This window comes from Eptatretus burgeri, chromosome 3 (assembly GCF_056783735.1).
Source record: "Eptatretus burgeri isolate ZD-2024b chromosome 3, Ebu_testis_v1, whole genome shotgun sequence".
Lineage (NCBI taxonomy): Eukaryota > Metazoa > Chordata > Myxini > Myxiniformes > Myxinidae > Eptatretus > Eptatretus burgeri.
This window is the reverse complement of record NC_140963.1, coordinates 20,846,286-20,863,227: the sequence shown is the minus strand read 5'-3', so window position 1 is coordinate 20,863,227 and position 16,942 is coordinate 20,846,286. Positions and strand designations below refer to the sequence as shown.

Genomic DNA, 16,942 nt, shown 5'->3' with positions numbered 1-16,942 from the left:
AAAAGAGACAGGAACCATAACGATGTTGGACCGACCCTGGCTATACACCTTGCCAGCTAATGCCGACAGTTAACGCTTTGTGCCAAATTAAGGGAAAAGCACGTCAAGGACACACACACACACACACACACACACACACACACACACACACACACACACACACACACACACACACACACACACACACTGCAAAATCTTGGGCAATTGGACCTGGACTTTACACCACTTGTGAAGGTTTACAACTGCAATTAGACCATCGGACATAAATCTGCCCCCAATACAAAGAGATTCCCAGATGTCTATTTTCTCCCCAGGATAGCATTATTAACCATTAATGACCAATTAACCACTGATTATTTTTTTATGATTCACTGAGGCCTGTGTTCATTTTATATTTACCAGTTCCAGTGTTCCTCAATTCTGCCCCCCTGCCCAAGTTGTGCCGTGGCGACCGCATCGCTCAGCCCTCTCTCCTAATACACTTGTGAGTAGTCGCATACATCCTCCCAGACTCAGAGTAGCCACTCCAACCATTGCACCACCGAGATTATTACAGCAATAAGTGAAATGGATAAAGGTTATGGAGGTTTGTGTTAAAGCGGTTTGTTTTCAGTGTTTGAATGTTGAGATTAATTCTAATCACACACAATATTCAACGACCTGTGTTGCAAGTCATTGTGCAATTTAACTTTGACATTTTCCACTGTTTGTGCACCAAACCAGTGGAGCGTTCACTCATTGCCAAATGCAGGAATGCTCGCGTGCCTTGTGATCGACATTTGCAGTATGCTTTTCCTAAACATCAAACCACTAAACGCAGCTATAACCACATGACTTAATAACAAGCGGGTGCCTGGAAATAGGCACTTCCATGGCGCCAGAGTACTTTGGGAGTTCCTCGTGCTGGAACTTGATCTGTCATTGAAGTGTGCTTTCCGATGTGTTTAAACAGTTCGGATGTTCCTCGACAACAAACTCTTTCACAGCGTCTGTTCCAGAGACCTTTCTTCATATGACAACTCTGGGAAATTTTAACCAGTTTCAAGTGGGCTTCATAATAAGATGCTACAGTTCTATGGGCAGGTTTCCGACTCCGAAAAAACCCTCTTTATCAGCAGGTGGGTTATCTCCAAAGGGGGGGGTGGAGTGATTGTTGAGAAACAAATTATACATATCAAATAAGAGGAATAAACATACAAAGCCAAGTTACTTTCCTCTAAATCAGGATGGTGGGTTGCTTGGCCTCTTCGACTGAATTTTAAAGCAGTCTGCTCCAAGCATTTTGTCCACCTGTGGTTTTCCATGGTCTCTCTAGTGGCGATGCACCTGCTGAAAAGCTACTCTGGGAGCAAGAAGCATCACCTGCCTGTGATATCTTGAGCCTCAGCAAGCAGCTGCTCCAGAAGCTGAGCTTCCCTGGGGCCAGGGAAAAGCCGAAGGTATCCGCACATCATGTGCACCATATTTGCTACTTGCTACAGAGCTCTTCATACATCTTACTTTTCAACCTCCAGAATTACCCATTGCTTGGGTGTGATGGTTTGTTAAAATTATCACGGTGACCTTCTTTCAAATTGAAGAATCGACTGTGAAAGGACAAGCTCCTAGTTTTTCCAAAAAAAACTTCTGTTGTCATTTCCCTGAGCTCTGTGCCAATATGGGTGTTGGCTTTAGTTTCACTCCCTTAATTGCAATTGCTATGAGTTACCAGGCATCCAATTCATTTGTTATGAAATTTTATACCCAACGTACTGGCTTGGTGTATATTATGCTCAATCTCAGACTTTGTTCAATGAGACGAAAGCACAACATGCTGCTGTTGAGTTGCCGATAAACTTTTCATCATTCAACAGCAAACATTGAAACAGATTAGTTTTTTGCAGTACAGAGGGTGCATCGTTTGTCAATACAATTTCTATAACACGGATAATCGCAATCCTAATTCTGTAATAATAGAACTGGGTTTTTGCAATTATTTAAGCATTTGGTAATTTATTTTATACACCTGGAATTCCATGAATATGTCTTTGTCCTGCCCCCCCCCCCCTTTACACAATACAACCTACTTTGCTGTTCCACAACAGCACACACATGGCATTCCCAAATGAGGAAAAATGTGACACCCTCAAAAGATATATATATATATATATATATATATATATATATATATATATATATATATATATATATATATTTGAAAGTGTGTCTGTCTGTATGTCTGTGTGTGTGTTTGTCTGTGACCTATGCACGCAAAAAGTACTGGACTGATCCTCACCAAACTTAACATGCTGACAGAACATGTACCCGGGAGTGTCCCGATGTAAAAGAATTGTACTTCCGACTTGCGGTTTCCGAATTATGACGTCATCACGTGATTTCGTAACGTTAATTTTTAAAGTTCAGCCGATTGACATGGGGCCAACGCCATTTGCAATAGAATGAAAAAATAATGCTACAGTCAATTGAAGACAATGACTTCCCGGTTTCCGAATTATGACGTCATCACCTGATTGTGTAACGTTAATTTTTCAAGTTCAGCCGATTGACATGGGACCAATGGAATTTGCTAGAGAATGAGAATTAATTAAGTCGCAAATGATGACATGAAATCAGCCTCACATTGTTGAGGCATTATGGTTTTTTTATCTGATGCGGCAATAAATCTTAACATTTTTGAACTCGAGTCTTCTGCATATAAAACATGGTGGGGAAAATATAATATTATAGTGGTGATGAAGAAAAATAATAATGGTGGCAGCCTCTACAATTTTACAATCAACTGTGACATATACTCCTTCAGACCCGCCGTCATCCACGGGATTCCTGTGCGGAGCACGGGTATCCCTGCAAGAATACGATGATCATCAAACGCAAGTGATATAAAGGCAAGATGAACACACAACATTCTCAGTGAAATCGATTTGATATCCACTGACGGGCCATGTTGTGATAACCGGGGGACAATTCAACACATTGGGGGTCGAAAAATGAACATAGCATCAGGAAATTGAAAGTGAAGAGGGTGACTATGCGATGCACTGTCACTGTCATTATGAGTTTTATTATTAGGTTACTACAAAATATCGTCCCTGTGCTAACAGTCAGAGGGAGATGACATGACATTGCCGTAAACACAGAATGATATAAGAAATCTGTCGAATGTGCTCGAAGATGGGTCTACGTCTGGTTCACGAACAGATGCATTTTTTTTAACAAACTCCAGATGCGTGTCTCGACTCCACTTCTGAACTGTTCTCTGAATCAGAGCCAGCTATACTAATAATATGATAGGTTATCAAAAACTAAACGTGCTACATATCAGAGACTATAACGAATAAAAATTACTGCCCATTACAAAGTAAAAATAACTTTGAGGATCTCGGCCCACCTAAACAGGCTTGACATTTCAGATATTTTGGCTCATTCACCCTTCAGAATTATGACTATCATGATCATTCATCATCATCATCATCATCATCATCATCATCATCATCATCACTTCTTGCTTCACCTTCAAATGATGAATCGATCATCAGATCATCCGTTCTGGATGGATCACCGTCAGCGTCCATTTCAACTGGTATTTCTGGAACAAGCACCTGGGGCAGTTGATGTCCATCAAACCAGATGATTCGATAGTGACCATCAACGATTTCCCAACCCGCAGTTGGAGATTTCGGTATGGTAGCCAGATGGGAACTGCCCCCACATTGTAGCCACAAAACCAGTCCTTACACTATGTGGCCGCAACTCAGCTGAGCAAGGCAGGATGCTGCTGCCTTCGATGCTCTTCAGTTTGTCGAACGGTCGCATGGAATTCGATTTGCGGTTATACGTGCGATTGACAACATCGAATCGGTAGTCGTTCAGCGTCGTGGTCTTTTTCACACCGTACATGAGGCAGACATTTCATCGTCCGGCTCTTTGTGGATGAGGGATTAAAAACCCCGAATGAACTTGTCGTGGGCACACATTATATCACACGGCCGTTTCTTCCCTTTCCTTGCGAATGCTGATGTGTAGTCACATCCCGTGAATGCATGCAGGACAGGCAGAGCTGCGCACACATCCGGACCGATTTGCGCTGCTACATTAGTAACGTTCACATAGCGTCGATTATCCTTACCGGACGTCCCAACTTCCATCCAAATTGTACATGTAAATCGATGAACATGGTGAAGGAGATTCACCAGTATGTCGGTGTCCGAGGCACGTACTACAATGTCGCCATCTTGACAATCAAGGTCAGCCACTGGCAAATGGAAGCACAATCTCGTGTCTGCCTCTGGGTGATTACAGAACAGATCTTGAATTAATTCTTTCTGCACTCCACCATTCACAACAGAATACTTGGCACATTTACCGTTGACACCGAGGAAAACGATTCTTCCTTCCAGAATGTGTCAGTACTGCTCCCCAGCCCAGTCATCCATCATGAATTCCGGTAGACCTCTCTTGAAGGAAATCGATTTCAGAGCTTTCTCAATGTTCTTCGGTCTTATCTGGTCTGGGCCACTGATAACGTAACGTTGCTCTTCGGCTCCTTGTCTTTCCCGTTCGCAGTCCTTAATAGAAGGTTCCTCGTAAGTGTCAAACGCTATGTCTATACGTTTTGACTGGTGGGATAAAGCCACAACGAGGATAGCCCGTTACGGACCACCGTAAGTCGGGGGTAGGTTTGGTGGTAGGCAGTGAAGGAGAAAATTTCCATCGATCAGATGTACATCTTCACATCAGTCGGATGGCCGTGATCAGGTACTGTTTTCTCCAGCTTGTCGAAAAGGGCACTCTTTGCTGTATGCACCATTGAACCATCGCGCGTACACATAGACAGCGGCACAGGTGTGAGTGGAAATGTGAAGAGGAATTCGAGGTCCACTTCGGCCTGAGCCGTGATGAAGGCTAGTCTTCTGAGTAACTGGCTTGTACATTTCACTTCTGCCTCCTTTGAGTTCTGTGGGGCGCGTTGGTTGGTTACGCACCGTTTCGCGAATGTCAAAAGTTTGTTGCGGGTAATAGGTTGCTCAAAGCATGTCGGATTATCAAGGCATTCGCGAACGAATTTCTCATGCATCCTGTGACCTTCCTGCGGTACACTGAGCAGAGAATTCTTGACGGCAACGGGGACACTCTTCCCTGTGCTGATATTGATTAGCGCGCCATCGGTATCGATGGCGAATGGATTTACCGACGAGACAATGCTTGAGGTGATTCGCTTGAGATCCTCGTTGTCGCGTTTGATTCTCGATGGACTGAGTTCCATTTGAGTGTCGCTATGATGTACCAGTCCTGCCATAGCTGAGGCCTCACTTGCAATTGCTGCACGACTGCCCTTCGTGACACTCCAACGAACGCGCGCAGTGTAGTTGTTTGTCGCCGATGTGAATCCAGTCATCCTCGATGCTGCATCTGCATTGACTGTCTGCTCTAATGTGAGGTCAACTGGAAGGCGTGCAAACTCGTTATTGGTCCTTCTAACCGAGAACGCTCCAGCGTGTTCAGTATGTTGGTCAATCCTGGATGCGAAATTTCTATATTCATGAGATCCAAACCCTGTACCACAAATTTATATTTTCTCATCTATATCCTAATTTATATCTCCACCTCCAAAGCGTATTCTACATTCATTAAACAGTTGTCGATGAAGACAACGCAATGGAACCAGGCATTCGGAATGTGGTTGTAATTTGTATTCCAGATGCTATGTGAAGACCCTTGTGCCATTAAGACCCTTCTTATCCGTAAACCCCAGACAAAAATCGTTCTTAAGTGATGAATTTAGTTAGTGGGTGGGTGAAGCAATCTTATGAGATCAGAACGAGTGTTGGGCGCCAAATTGAGATTGAACCCTTAATGAACCCTTAATTAGCCCTTTCTTATTCATTAACCCCAGGCACTATGGTTTCTTAAATGGTTGTAATTTGTGTTTTTTGTAACTATCTATAGACTCCCTTCATGTAAATGAATGGGCGTCAGCTCAATCAAATTATTTTTCCAAGGGCTATGTGAATACCCTTGCGCCCTTAAGACCATTATTATCCGTAAACCCCAGACAAAAATCGTTCTTAAGTGATGAATTTAGTTGGTGGATGGGTAAAGCAATCTTATGAGATCAGAACGGGTGTTGGGCGCCAATTTGAGATTGAACTCTTAATGAACCCTTAATTAGCCCTTTCTTATCCGTTAACTCCAGGGATTAAAACTTCTTAACAAATGTAATTAAAACACATCTCACACTATGTGTCCAAATACCGAAGGGGCAGTTTGGGCACGATGTTTAGTTTGGAAGGGCTAGAAGGGTCGACTTGAAGGATCAAATAATCCTTAACCCCAAGAAAGCTGCACTTAAGAAATCACTTTTTATAAATCAGATGGTCTTCACTGGCCAATGAGATCAACAAACCTTTTGGGCGCAAATTTGAGAATGAAGCTCAGCCAGCTCTCGAACTAGCTAGTTTATGATGCGTTAAGGCATCCGTGGCTGGATTCTGGGGTTGGTCCGGAAAGCCACGACTGGATTGCGGCCTTCGGTGGGCGCGCGACCGCGATTTGGCTGAAACGGTCATCCGCACGCCGAACACGGCGGAAATCTACAACAATATATATATATATATATATATATATATATATATATATATATATATATATATATATATATATATATATATATATATATATATATTTATATACAGGGGGCTGCAAAAGTAGGTATACAGTAATGAAAACAAAACGTATACCTTACTGTATACCTACTGTTGCAGCCCCCTGTATATTGTTACGAATTTGGAAGCTGACTGCACACAACAGCCAGGTTCTATCGATCAGTTATATCGGTAAGTATGTGTTTCTAGTTAGGGTCCCGTCCCTAGTCAAATGGGAATTAATTGCGCGTGCGCTGCGGAGTTATTTTATAGTTAGGATTTTTACATCACTTACAACAATGACAACAACACCCATCTTCACTTTCACAACAACAGCACTCTGCTCACGGCATTCTTCACGTGCTCGCCAGCGAGCGAGCGCGTGCATGGGCGGAGTTTAACATGGGCATGGCATCTCTCTTTGGCCAATCGGCAAGAAGCGGGCGTCTCACCCTCCCCGTCTCCCGCTCAGCACCATCGCCATTACGCACGTGGTCGGAGGTGAGGAGGTAGGCGGAGCTACAAACGCCTCCGATCGGGACACCACCCAGAAGGTTGGAGGTTGCCCCGCCTACCGTGGGCCTGTCCAATGGGAGACGGCCAGGGAATTGCGCAATGGGTCCAACCAATCAGGAGGCGAGTGGCCAGAGGAAGAAGCGGCTCCCTCCTAAAAAGTGGTTGAGTGGTTGGTTGGGACGAGCGTGGAGAGACGGAGATCGTGGTGATAGCGGTCTGCAGTTTTGGTGCTGGCAATGCCAAGGTCGTGGGTTCGAGACCCACCATGGAGGTTCGGGTCGGTGTGACCACACGAGGTGGGACAGGTACCCCGGCCCAGCTCTACTGATTGAAGACCCACTGAGGTCCATTTTCTGGTATTTGTGTGTCTGTGTCCGTGGGCCCCGTCTGATAAGTAAAAACTGTTAAGTGCCTGTGTTCCTTGTACATTACATGTTCATATTCGGATAACTCTGCTTTGTGTGTTCACCTCCCCGATTATTGTTATAAATAAATACCCCCCATTTTTGTTGAATGTACCAGCTCGTTTTGTGTTTCTTTCATTGGCTTAGCATGGTGCGTGTTGGAAAATAGTGAAGCAGGAAATTGTTCATTTGGTCCGGCGTGGCTCTGGTAACTCCGCTCGGTTACTACGGATCTGAGCCGTTACCTGCGACTCGGATCGGACAGAGTCGGCAGAGGGTGTGGTTCCCCGGTAGTTCGACTGCGTGGGTATTTAGGTGTATTGAAATTGGCAATTGACCCTATCCCACATGGTCGACCTATTGGCGATCTTCGGTCCGATAAGGGACCTGTGACCTTTCGGATCTATCTGAAACGTGCGACCTAAATTCCGGCTGTTCGGTGGAGCCGACTCTACTGCTCCCCCAAGTGGTCGTGCTCGCCACCGAGACCCAGCCCCACAACAATTGTTGTCAGGAGTGGGGTACGAACCCCTCCAACTCCATTAATTTGCAGGACACCAATCACTACAATTGGTGTCAGGAGCGGGTTTCGAACCCCTCCGCCTACTCTAGAGAAATTAACGGGATTCGGATCAGGAGTGTAGTGAGCAACCCCCCCCCCCGTTTCCCTCCAAATTGCGAGGGAGTGAAATTTATTTCCCGGAACGCAACATGGCAAGCCAAGATGAGCTGGGGCAGGTGGGTAGTAGTGGAGTGTTGGAGGAACCCATGGTCCAGGACACCACCCCCATGCAAGAACTTTCCCCACGACCGGACCCCGAAATAATGAGCGTGGCAGGGGCGGCGTATGACACCCCCCCCTTAATTTGCTGGAGACTCCGCCCAAGGGATGGAGTGCCCCGCCCACCGCGCGCCTGTCCAATCGGGAGCAGACAAGGAGTCACATGGGGCCTCCCGTCCAATGGGAGGGCGAGTGGGGAGGAGAGAAGCGTTCGTTGAGCGGGAGGGGGCCGCTATAAGGTGTGTCCTGAGGAGATTATCGTCGTCGGCTCTTGTTGTGTCCATTTCTGCCATTGACTGGGTGTGTCGGAAAGTGAGCAGTCATTGCCGCTATAACGCAGCAACAGGATAATCGGGTCGGCGGAATTCGGCGATTATAAAACCGCTCGGCTTCACACACGGAACGGGCTCGCTAAGCGGCTCATTTCCGTACGAGTTCCGTCAAGGGTGAAATACTCCGGTAGCTGGACCACGTGGGTAGGAGGGGAATCCCTGCCGGATATTACCGTCCAAGAGGAAGGGACGAGAAACGAGGGGCGTAAAGTGCGAACAGCTGCCATGACGTCATGGGGAAGGAGCGCAGGTTGTCAGTTGCCATGCTGGTGCGCATAAAAAGGAGAGAAAAGCAAGCCTCGCTACTTCGGGTAAACAGGATTCCTGGGCAGTGGGTGGGAGACCCCCTTGCTCAGGGCACAGGAAGCACTAGTTAGGGGGAAGGGTTAGTTTAGTTAGACTGGCTTCATGGGGTCATAGGTTGTTCCTCATGGAGCCCGTGAAATGGATTAGTTAGAGGGATTTTAGGATAGATTTAGAAATGAAAAATGGATTTGAGGACAGAGACAGACTTTGAGTGTGTAGAGGGGACGCAGCTTAGCTACGTCGGATTAAAAGGATGTGCTGTATTATAAGGGATGACGAGGGAGCACGAGTTAGTTGAGGGATTTCGTGAGAAGAATGGCAGTGTTCAACGATGTGATGTGAGTTGAGAAATGGATTGAAACATGTTGAGTGAGTGAGGGCCAGCGGGCCTGTGTAAATGGAGCGAATGTGGTATGCATGGTGCGATGAGTGATTGGGGGAAGGAGTGATTCCCACCCAAGGGACCCCGGGGTCATAATAAAGTGAGTTAGTGGGTTAGTGAAATTTACAAAATGGAGGTCGTTTTGCTGTTAGTGCGAATGTCAGCTCGAAACCTGTTTGGAGGGGTGCCGGAGTCCTGTTGACGGGCTGGGAGCGTGGCTACGAACGGTGAGTATCACTTAGTGGGCACCCCGGGCACCGGACTAGTCGGCCGCGGTAGGCCAAGAGGGGCCGGGATAGCGTAGTGGGCATGGGTGGGCCGGCATTAAGTGGGGCACGTAGCGCCAATGGCCACGTGGGCAGTGTCGTGGGCACGGGCACCTGGGGAAAGGGGCCCGTGGCGCCAGCCTGCCACGTGAGCGTCGAGGGGGAGTAGCCGAGGAGGGCACTCCCCAGATCATAGGGAGCTGGTAGGCTCGGAGACACTCTCAGGGCTCGGGGGTGCCATGGTTGGAGAATCGGCAGAGGGTAGTTCCTGCCAAGTGAGCCACGCGGCCCAGTCATGAGACCGTGCAAGGGCACGAGTGAAAATTGGAGGGCAAGGCCCAAAATTGTGAGGACACCAACACAGGCGACGGGAATCTTGGTTGGTAGAACCGATGGTTTAAGCGAAAGGTGCTTTTGGAAAGCCTCGGGGTAGTTAAAAGTTAATAAATGTTAGGGTAGATAGGGAAGTGTACCCTCCGCACCATCCATCCCTTTGCTCTCGGGAGGCCGCTGGACCCACCTTGGGTTAGATCGCTGAAATCTGAGGAGGCCATTCTTAGGCTTTGTTGGGCCTCGACACAAGACGCTAGCTCTCCCTTATTCCCCTCCAGGAAGGGAACATAGGGGTTGGGAGTAGGCTGGGTGACACGATAGGTTAGCCGGACAGAGACAATAAAGGGGGTTTGGGAGACGATTTATAAAGGAAAGATAAAAAAAATAAGATGGGGCTAAATTTGGTTTTGCAAACTAAGGGAGTGGGTATGGACAGAGACAGGCAAAGGCCATAGGTTGGGAGGGAGACAGTAGGGTAGGTCCGAGCCCACCTTCAGAGCGGCCGGCACCACCGCACTCCCTCCATAAACCTCCACAACGAGACAAGAGGCCGGCCAGCTTCGTATGCCGGCCTGTTTGTGCTACAGCAGCCTGTTCCGGCCTTGACATGCCTTGTCTGCCTGCCTCTGCCTTGACCCCATGCCTGCTAGCCCTTGTTTGCATTTGCCCTGTGTCCATCCATCACCATGTGCGCCAGGATCATCGCGCAAGTTGCGAGGACTGTCCTGCAGGCAGCCCCGCCGACCATTGTGTTTTCTTGCGTCAGTGCCCATCCAGTGTTCTGCAGGGACTGCCCTGCAGGCAGCCGCACATGGGGACTGCATTAGTGCAGCCCGTGCACCGTTTGTGTTTGCTTGCGTCATCCAGTTCATTTCAGGGGGGAAGCCTGGGACTGCATTGGGTAGCCGGCTACCTTCTTGTGTTCAGTCCTGCATTTGTTTCATGAGCCAGAGACTGCATTTGAGCAGCCTGGCTCCCTGCTTCAAGAATGGCCTGTGGGATGGCTTATGGCATGCCGGGTTGGGATGAGTTGCCTCCAGCAGCTGAAGACATGAAAAACGTTCTATGACAGACAACAGGGCCTTTTGAACAGGCCCCGAAGACATCGGACCTTCAGCTGCGGAGCGCTCACCCTAAAATACTGAATAACTTTGCCATGCCCTTTTTCTCACAGAGTCCATCAGTCCTGGGTCATGGTTTAGTGTAAAATGTATAAGGTTAAGTTAAGGTAAAAATTGTAAATGAGTTTTGCTCCCCCTGCATGTTTGTCGTAGCGCTGGCAATTGTAGTTAAGTCGTCTGTACGAGTGAGTTTGTTTCGTTAGTTACACAGCCCATAGATTATTTACTTTTGGGACACGGATACACCAAATGTCCCACTCAGGGATCCGAAGGTAAATCGTACGAGGGGAGAACTTACACATGAAGGCACACGAAAATTTGACGACTCGGGATGAGTCTGTAAAAAGGGGAGGGCGTCGTGTTACGGTTGTGGAAATTCACAGATCACCATTCAAGTTCCCGGAAGATCAGTTATGTCGATAAGTGTGTGTTCCAGGTTAGATTTCCCCACCGATGTATTATGGGAATTATTAGTGTGCTGGGCTGTGAACCTTTGAGGTAGTGTTATTCTTTTCTGTCTTTTATTTTAAACAATCATCTCCTCACCATCTTCTCCACAACCGCCATCATCTCCTCACCATCTTCTCCACAACAAACAACATCTCCTCACCATCTTCTCCACAACCGCCATCATCTCCTCACCATCTTCTCCACAACCGCCATCATCTCCTCACCATCTTCACCACAACCACGTGAAGCCGGTGATTCCAAGCACGTCCGCGTGAAGCCGGTGATTCCAAACATGTTCGCGTGAAGACGGTGATTCCTAACACGGCCACGTTTGATGGCAAGATTGGATCAAAACGGTGAAAGGGGCGGAGCCAGCCGGGGGTGAAGGGTCGAAGGTGAAAGAGCAAGCACCCCCCCCCCCCGAACCCGATAAGAAGCCGTGCTGAAACGCCGAGAAGCCTGTCGAGTTGGCGAGTCCAGTCGGGTGGAGAGTTGGTGGAGTCGAGTGGAGTTCGGGCTTTAGTTCTGAGTCGAGTTCGGAGGTGGACAGTCCAGTCGAGTTCGGGGAGAGCGAGTGGAGCTCGAAGTGGAGAATTGGTGGAGTTGAGTGGAGTTCAGGCTTGAGTTCTGAGTCGAGTTCGGGCTTGGAGAGAGAGAGAGCTCGGAGGCAGTGGAAAGCTGTTCAGAGTTGGTGTGGAGAGCTGGAGAGTTCGGAGGTTGGAGTGCGGGCAAAGACACTGAGGGTCGCTGAACCAGGACCCAGCGAGTCACCACGAGGGTGGCCAGGTAGCCCACCCGGTCTCTCGGAGCCCCTTCGGTCATCCAGGCTCCGAGCAACTATAAAGGCTCACGAGCCCTGTTCTTTCTTTCTGGGGTTTTGGAAGAAAGTCTGTGGCGCCTTGTCTACCAAGTAGAACTAAGTGCTTGTACATAACAAATAGATATCGGCTGTAGGCTTTTACTCGTGTCTTTTTCCCCATTCCCCCCATTCATTGCATGCCTGTGTGGAAATAAATGTGACCCATTTTTGAATGTTCACCTGCTCGTTGTGTCCCTTTCTGCCATTGACTGCCATAATTGCATTCGGAATATTAGCTGGCTGATTATAAGCCGATAAAACATACATCTGGTCCGACGGGACTTGGCGATATAAAACCGCTCGTCAATCGCATACGGAACGAGCTGCTTAAGCGGCTCGTTTTCGTGCAGGTCCCGTTGAGGTATAAACTCCCGTCATTTTTGTCCGCGCGAATAATTAGGTACATGGACAATTCAGCGATCGACCCTGTAGTGTGTGGACAGAAGAGTTGGCTGGTTTATGGTGTGTTAAAAACACCCGTAGCTGGGTTTCGCGTTGATCCGAAAGCTGCGACTAGATTGCTCGTTCGGTGGGTGCGCGCGGCCGCAATTGAGCTAAAGGCGGTCGCCCGCACTCCGGACGGGCGAAAATCTACAACAATATATATATATATATATATATATGTATATATATATTTATGTATATATATGTATATATATATATATGTATATATATATATATGTATATATATATATATATATATATATATATATATATATATATATATATATATATATATATATTGTTGCGGTATTCGCGCCCGCCGGCGTGCTGACGGCCACGTAACTCGAATCGCGGCACGTCGCCCACCGGACGGACAATCCAGTCGTGACCCTCTCGGACTAACGCCGGGAACCAGTCACGGGTGGACCTTTCGGTCTCACCGCGATCGAGCCAATCAGCCCCCGCGTGGGATAGGGTTGCTCGCCAAATTCGACCTACCTAAGTACCCACGCGGAGGGTAGACCGGGCGATCGCACCTCGCCGCAGGTCGACTTCGGACACGGGCCACTTAAGCGACCCGTTCCGTACTATCAGAATAACCGAGCGGTGTTATCGTCGACCTCGACGGTTCGATTGATTATCGGGCGTATTCAGCCCACTACCAACCCTTTACGTGAAGCAAGATGAGGATTCAATGGGAGAAATGACGAAGCGAAGCGGGAAACAGTTCAACACAAAGCACATTTATTCGCGGCACACGGGAAGCACACATATACAATTCCACCAAAAGCACACAGAAAAAACACAATTCCATTTACACAAAAAGCAAATATAAAAGCGAAAACACAATGCAGAGCTAATACCGACTACCGAGCACACGGCAACACTTATACAATTTTACTTCACAGACGGCGCCGACAACACATACCCAAAACCAAGGAAAAGAAATACCCTCAAGGATGAGGCGGGCCTGAGGCCGAGACCGGGTCGCGCCTACCCGTCTGGTGATGAGACGCGGAGCGGCGATGGCGCCCCAACCCCGCGGGCCTCGCGGGCAGTGTCTGGTAGGGGGTGGGAAAGGGGCCCCCTTGGTCGCACTATCTCAGCGCGGAGGGGGTTGCTGATGCTCGGGGTATAGAGGATCTTTATTATCCCTGGTGTGCGTCTCCACCTCGGCCAGGTCGCGCTGTCGGCCTCCCTCGGGTGCAGCTCCCTGCACGACGCGAGCACCCCCTCGTCTGGTGTCGCCGCCTTTCCACAGCTCGTCCCCTCCGTTCCGACTCCAACGCACACGACGAGCAGCTCCACCGCCCGCGAAGTCTTGACCCTCTGCTTCCGACTCTCCTACTCTCCGCCTCTGGACTCTCCGACTCTCCTCTTCTTGACTCTCCGACCTGACGAACACGGTCCTTTTATCCGCCCCGTAACTTCGCCCTCTCATCTTTGACCCCCTCCCTTCGACCTTTCACCTCGCTCCCCATTGGCCCGAGAAAAAGTGGGCGTGAAGGCTTTTTGATCCATAAATTTGCATATATCGATCGCCCTGGAGGCGGGGCCAAATCGCCCCTCGCTCACCGATTGGACAGCAAAAAGTGGGCGTGTGTCGTTTTTGATCCGTTTTTGAAGCACAAAATCCGTGATTTTGTACACGCTGTTCGGCGCGCGCCCTGCACGAGTCCAACACCGGTACCCACAGGCGGCGCAAGAACGGTGGCGATGCGACGGCTGCGAGGTGTGACGTGAAGGTCGTGGCGGTTGTGGTGAAGCGGCGTTGTGGTTGGTGGTTGATGTTGTGGTTGTGGTGGTAATCATGGCGGTTGGTCCAAAGTAAAGATAGTAAAAGAAAAACGGCTATCCTGAAGAGTCGCAGCACGCATAAATGACATGTATTCCCACTAGACAACGGGTTTGGGCCTAACTACACATGTACTTACCGAGATACCTCACCTAAGGGACCTGAATGGTGGTTTGCGAATTTGGTAACCACAACAATATATATATATATATATATATATATATATATATATATATATATATATATATATATATATATATATATATATATATATATATATATATATATATCTTCTTCTTCTTCTTCTTTCGGCTGCTCCCGTTAGGGGTAGCCACAGCGGATCATCCGTATGATCCGCATAGTGATTTGGCACATGTTTTACGCCGGATGCCCTTCGTGACGCAACCCTGGTCGCCTCTTACGACACAGGGATATGGTACACCTATTTTAACCGGGGTATACACCGGCCCAGTATACTGGTACTCATTTCGCCGACCTCGGAAGGATGACAGGCTGAGTCAACCCCCTGGTGTATTAATTCAGTGGCCCAACGGGGCTTGAACTCAGGACCTTTTGGATCCCAAGCCGCTGCCCTAACCACTGCGCCAACACACCAGATGTATGGTGTTATAAAAATAAAAAAACAACACAAAAAAAATACAACACAAAAAAAAATATATATATATATATATATATATATATATATATATATATATATATATATATATATATATATATATATATATATATATATATATATATATATATATATATATATATATATATAATCGCACACATGCATGTATTCAATTTTTTTCCTTGTTTTTTTAACCACCATCGAAGATGGATGGAGGTTACTGTTTTCACCTCTTTCTGTTTGTGTTTGTTTGTTTGTTTGTTTGTGAACAGTATTACGGAAAAACTCCTCGATGGATTTCGACGAAACTTGGTGGGGGGGGAGGGGGGGTTAGGTCTGGTCAAAGGATCATGCCATTAGATTTTGGATTTGGTCCAAAATCCAATATGGCCGCTATGGCGGCCAATTTGAAAAAATATTAAAAAAATTTTTTTTTTCAATTTCTACATGTTTTAAGTGATTTCCAACCCCCCCCCCCCAAAAAAAAAAATTTGTTAGAGAAAAAAATTTTTGCAACTTTTTTTTCAACAAAATTCCGATTTCTTTTTTTTTGCATTTCTACATGTTTTAAGTGATTTCCACCCCCCCCCCAAAAAAAGAAATTGTTAGAGAAAAAAAAATTTGCAAATTTTTTTTCAACAAAATTTCGATTTTTTTTTTGCATTTCTACATGTTATAAGTGATTTCCAACAAAAAGAAAACATGCCAAAATTATAATTGCGGCTGATTTTGAACTTCAGGTGGATATACCCACGTAAAATCAATTTCTGCCTCAAGGAATCTAGTTATGACGAATTAATTGAGTATGTAAAAGTTAAAAGTAAAAGGGAAAGTTGCAAACTATAACTCTGTGAGCACTGTTGACGTCAAATTGAATGAATAGGATATCAGGTTCACTTGAGTGACCGAGCAGTATTGGCGGCGGAGGTTTTTGCATTCTACCGAGTGCTCCCCCTCTTGTTTTTTAACAAGTGGTACACCAACAAATAGTAACATATCAAGGTTCATTTGGCTTCAGGCCCAATGCACTGCATGACTCTTTAACAATACGAAATGCATCATTTAGATGACATGGTCATGCTGCAGAAACATGTGAATATGTGTTCTGTTTCAATGCATTTCAATTGAATTATATGTGATTTAAGATAAAATAATCTTGCAGGGAAACCACTTGCCATATGTGAAGAGAGTGCCTCCCCATGCAATTATTATACTCATTTCGACTGTGTTGATAAAAATCATGTGGGGGAAAAAATTCCATTGGCCTCAACCATTTGTTGCTTCAACATCACCACAGGGTCCCTGAGGCCAAGGCACCCTTGTGGCTGGCTGGCAGCTTGTGGAAGAAATTCACTGTCCTCAGCAAAGCATGGCTGTGGAATGCTGTACATTGTTTTCATCGACACTTCATGGGCTACTTCTCAGTTTCCTCTGGGTTTTGGTGATGCTTTTTTACTCTTTACAGGAGAGTGGCTCATGGAACGACAAGATATAACTTATAGTGAGACAAACAAGGGAATGAACAAACAGGAAAAGAGGTGGGAAAGGAGGGGCGGAAATACTGAAATGAACAAGTAAGGTTTCTGGAGTTTTGTAAAGATCATGAGTCAGAATTGGGGATGACAAACGATGGCAGCACACTGCTTGTTTGATGTCCTGGAAGGAAGAGTGAGAC

At 46.9% G+C, this 16,942-nt stretch overlaps 1 protein-coding gene across 1 annotated transcript in view; it reads left to right on the top strand.

Moving 5' to 3' along the window:
* Nucleotides 1-401: 401 nt before the first annotated feature.
* The window catches only part of HAT1 (histone acetyltransferase 1), a 123,608-nt gene continuing 107,067 nt past the window's right edge, over nucleotides 402-16,942 (top strand). Inside the window, exon 1 of the mRNA XM_085872577.1 lies at nucleotides 402-484. The gene's annotated coding sequence lies outside the window, so the exon portion shown is untranslated. The remainder of the gene's footprint in view (nucleotides 485-16,942) is intronic.